The sequence below is a fragment of the Heterodontus francisci genome, unplaced genomic scaffold (assembly GCF_036365525.1).
Source record: "Heterodontus francisci isolate sHetFra1 unplaced genomic scaffold, sHetFra1.hap1 HAP1_SCAFFOLD_329, whole genome shotgun sequence".
NCBI lineage: Eukaryota > Metazoa > Chordata > Chondrichthyes > Heterodontiformes > Heterodontidae > Heterodontus > Heterodontus francisci.
In genome coordinates this window covers 143157-148607 of record NW_027140434.1, presented here as the reverse complement: position 1 = coordinate 148607, position 5451 = coordinate 143157, and positions in this window count along the sequence as shown.

Here is a 5451-nt window from a genome sequence, read left to right as displayed (position 1 = left end):
AGAATCGCCGGAAATCAATTATTTTACTCTTCAGTATATCCGGCTGTTTTATACTGTTATGGGTGAACGGGTTGTGTTTCTCATTTATAGGCGAATTGCAGATGTTCAGTATTATTCCTGCAACACTGACCCTCTCTATATCACAGATCAAACATCAAAGATGCTGCAGCTTCTCAATTCCTGCACCAACACATGTATTTACAATGTGACCCAGACTAAATTCAGACAGGAGCTGAAGAAGGCGGTGAAATAACTTCTCAATCTCATTGCTAAATTAGCGAAATCATGGAAAGAGCTTAAGGGTTTCAAACACTGGAACTAAATCGCCTTCCACGACCAAGCCCCACCACCCCGCCCCCCACCCTCCCCCTCACCCGCTTTTGTGATTATTTGACCAGCGCCATCTTAGTCCTGGCAGCTGCCTGAACCTGGCAGACCATGAAGTTTAAGTGGAACAGGCTGCATTTGCGCATGTGCCAGTACAGCGCCACATAGTGGTTGTGTTGCCAACAAATGCAGCTGCAAATCACAGGAATTGTGAGGAGGTGAGAGGGAGACAGTCACTGCAGTGAGACAGGGACACCTACAGATGGAGATAGTGTGATGGGGCAGTAACTGCAGTGACAGAGGGACACCAGCAAATGGAGATGGTGAAAGGGGGGCAGTAACTGCAGTGAGACAGGGCCACCAGCAGATGGAGATGCTGAGACAGTGACAGGAACTGCAGTGAGACAGAGGGTCACCAGCAGATGGAGACGGTCAGTAGGGGCAATAAATGCAGTGAGGCAGGGACACCAGCAGATGGAGATGGTGAGAGGGGCAGTAACTGCAGTGCGCCAGGTGCACCAGTAGATGGGGATGGTGAGAGGGGACAGTAAACGCAGTGAGACAGGGATAGCAGCAGATGGAGATGGTGAGATGGGAGACAGTAACTGCAGCCAGACAGGGACGCCAGCAGATGGAAATGGTGAGAGTTGACAGTAACTGCAGTGGGACGGGACACCAGCAGATGGAGATGGTCAGTAGGGGCAGTAACTGCAGTGAGCCCTGAGGAGTATTGACAGGCAGAGAGATGTGGGCGTACAGGTCCACAGGTCACTGAAATTGGCAACGCAGGTGGACAAGGTAGTCAAGAAGGCATACGGCATGCAGGCCTTCATCGGTCGGGGCATAGAGTAGCATCGGCAGCAAGTTCCAGGCACTCACCATCCTCTGTGTAAAGAACTTGCCTCGCACATCCTCTCTAAACTTTGCCCCTCGCACCTTAAACCTATGTCCCCTAGTAACTGACTCTTCCACCCTGGGAAAAAGCTTCGGACTATCCACTCTGTCCATGCCACTCATAATTTTGTAAACCTCTATCATGTCACCCCTCCACCTCCGTCGTTCCAGTCAAAACAGTCTGAGTTTATCCAACCTCTCCTCATAGCTAATGCCCTCCAGACCCGGCAACATCCTGGTAAACCTCTTCTGTACCCGCTCCAAAGCCTCCACGTCCTTCTGGTAGTGTGGCGACCAGAATTGCATGCAATATTCTAAGTGTGGCCTAACTAAGATTCACTACAGCTGCAACATGACTTGCAAATTTTCATACTTTATGCACCGACCGATGAAGGCAAGCATGCCGTCTGCCTTCTTTACTAGCTTATCCACATGTGTTGCCACTATCAGTGACCTGTGGACCTGTACGCCCAGCTCTCTCTGCCTGTCAATACTCCTAAGGGTTCTGCCATTTACTGTATACTTCCCAGCTGTATTAGATCTTTCAAAATTCATTACCTCACATTTGTCCGGATTACACTCCATCTGCCATTTCTCCGCCCAAGTCTCCAACCGATCTATATCCTGCTGCATCCTTTGACAATCCTCATCACTATCTGCAACTCCACTGACATTAGTGTCGTCTGCAAACTTACTAATCAGACTACCTACATTTTCCTCCAAATAATTTATATATACTACAAACAGCAAAGGTCCCAACACTGATCATTGCGGAACACCATTAGTCACAGCCCTCCACTCGGAAAAATACACTTCTAATGATACCTTCTGTCAGTTCTGTATCCATCTTGCCAGCTCACCTCTGATCCCGTGTGACTTCACCTTTTGTACCAGTCTGCCATGAGGGAACTTGTCAAAGGCTTTACTGAAGTCCACACAGACAACATCCACTTCCCTTCCTTCATCAATCACCTTCATCACTTCCTTAAAATGTTCAATCAAGTTAGTGAGACACGACCTCCCCTTCACAAAACCATGCTGCCTCTCGCTGATAAATAAATTTGTTTCCAAATGGGAGTAAATACTGTCCCGAAGAATCCTCTCTAATAATTTCCCTGCCACTGACGTAAAGTTCAATGGCCTATAATTTCCTGGATTATCCTTGCTACCCTTCTTAAACAAAGGAACAACATTGGCTATTCTCCAGTCCTCTGGGACCTCACCTGTAGCCAATGAGGATACAAATGTTTCTGCCATGGCCCGAGCAATTTCCTTCCTTGCCTCCATCAGTGTTCTGGGGTAGATCCCATCAGGCGCTTCTCAACCCAGGCAGCAAGCATTTTGGAACGAAATCCGTGTGGGTCGGGATCGGGTCAGAACGGGGCCGTGACCCCAACCTGCCTCCAACCCCAGCACTTCCAGATTTAACAAATCCTGGACGGGGAGGTACAGCGCCCCGCTCACCGAACGTTGGTCAACCAGTTAAATATAGTAATGAGGAGCCAAAAACACGGGCAGACTGGAGAATTGTACCCGGTCTCCAAACACTCTCACTTTAAGAACCCATCCCGGACTCGAATCTCTCCCTAGGGCCGAAGAAATTCCTCCCTGACTCGAACCAGTTCCTCGGATTGGAGGCACACATACATCTTGGACCACTCCCTCTGATGTATAAATGAGTTAAATTGAAAGGGGAATTTACTGAGTTAATGTAAATGTGATCACAGCACGGGATTTCATTTCCACAGGAATATCATTAAAAGAAAAGTGTCATAATAACCTATTATAACGGTGATTATGGATTGCATAAATAATGTGCACTCTCCTGGACTACACATGATAACAAATAACCAGCAGGTTCACATATTCTTCACAGAAATAATACCATAACTGAGAGATTATAATTTTCAGGATATGTTGTGGCTCTGTTCTGTCGATAAGAGAAGGATGAGTGCTGAACTAATAGAGACATTTAAAAATATATAGGGGTTAGAAGGGGATAACGTGGACCTGATATTTCCAGCTTTACTGATGACCAGTTCGGCATTTAATCAAAATAAGACGGTCATCAATAAATGCACCATGGAATTCAAGAGAAACCGATTTACTCGGAGTACTGAGAACGTGGAATGGAGAGCTTTTGGAGTAGTTGAAATGGGAAAACAATATATGCAGAAGCGAGGTTAGTACATGAGGGATAAAAAAAGAAATGTTGGAACCACTCAGCAGGTCTGGCAGCATCTATAGAAAGAGAAGCAGAGTTAACGTTTCGGGTCAGTGACCCTTCTTCGGAACTCACTGACCCGAAACTTTAACTCTGCGTCTCTTTCCAGAGATGCAGCCAGACCTGCTGAGTGGTTCAGCACTTCTTGTTTTTATTTCAGATTTCCAGCATCCGCAGTATTTTGCTTTTATTTTAGTAAATGAGGGAGACAGGATTGGAAGGATATACAGACAGGATTAGATGAGCTGGAATGAAGAGAGGCATCTGCAGAACAGGAAGACTGTCCTAATCTAGTTGTACCGAATGTCCAGTTTCTGTGCTGTAAAATCAGTAACTTGTCTATTAACAAGTCATAGTCATCAGTGTTTTTTCGTAATTTTGAAGAGGATTATTTATTATTTCAGTGAACTTATCACCAAACGCTTTTCAGGACTGTGCTCGGGAACGAAATTAATCAGCACCTGATAGTGTTGTCAACAACTCTACTTCGAGTAAGAGTAAGATGGGGACCCGCATTGAATACAATGACAGATCCTCCAGGAAATGCGTGGTCCCGAGTGTTACGTTGTCCACACCAGTTAGTCAGACACAATCAGTGCAATTCTGGAGTGACAGAGACTCCCAGTTATACATGATCGCTTAGGTCAGGTGCTCCACTCCAGTAAGTGCACACATGCTGTATAATTCTACGTTAACAGATAATTGCAGTAACCCTTCCCCTCTGCGATTTTCCTGCTTTGAGCTGTGAATCTACAAAACACAACATTCCACAGAATTCAATAACTTTACAATGCAGAGTGCCTTGAAGTAGAAACAGTTGAGACAACAGATTAAAACTGCACAGACAATTCAGGAAATTAATGCAATTATATTATTGAATATGTGTCTGTGTAACTGTAACCATTCGATCTCATGTAATATTATCATTCCCATGGCAATGGAAGAAACCAGCTCATACACAGATTTACAAAACTTCATTGGTTATAGATACTTACCAGGAACGCCAATTATAGCAAGGATCACGTAGAATATGTTCCTCACCCATTGAATTGGTTGGTGCATTTTCTGCTTGGAGTGATCGGTCTGTTCGTGCTGCAGGTAATATCTCTGAAATACGTTCTCAGGTGACACATTCCCAGTGTATTAACTTTATATCCTACCGGATCTCCATGGGGCTACTGGGGTTGCAAAATTGCTCAAACAGTTTTTACTTAATCTTTGAACAAACAGATTACGACAGCTGTGTTAATTCCCTGTTGATGGAATATATTTTGCACTAAAATTGAACTGGGCCCACCCCCAAGACTGGACAAATCTGATCACAATAAACAACTAATCATAACTGGAAGCTGTGTTAAGCAGAAATCAAGGAAGTCCTACAAAGATCACGAGTCCTATCTGCAGATCTCATGTTGTTTTGTTGACGGCCTTCACTCAGCAATGCTATTCATAAATTAAATTCCTAACGTCAGAGAAGCCTCTAAGGGATGTTCGTCTATACTTATATGTGCAATTCCGTTCAACAATTCATATGTTAAAACAAAAAGGAACATAGAATGTTTGCAACACATCAGTTGGCCATTTGGTCTCTCTTGTTCGTGTCAGCTCTCTTCAAGGGCAGCTCAGCTAATCTCACTCCCACATCTCCTCATCACTCAGCTGCATTGCTTTTCTCTTCAGTTGTTTATTCAATTCGCTTCTGATTGAATCTGCCTTCACCACACTCTCAGGCAGTTCATTTCATATCCTAAACACGTGCTGTGCAAAAATACGTTTACCTCATGTCGCCATTGATTCCACTGCCAATCCCTTAATCCTGTGTCCGTTGGATTTCGCCAGGTCTGTCAATGAGAGCGGTTTAAACCGTGAATGGTTTGGAACAACTCTATCAAACTTTCTCTCAATTTCCTCTTTAAGGAGAACAACCCCGATTCTCTAATCTGTCGGCATAAAACATCTGTCACCTCTGCAATTTTCTCTTGAACATTTTCTACACCCGCTATAAA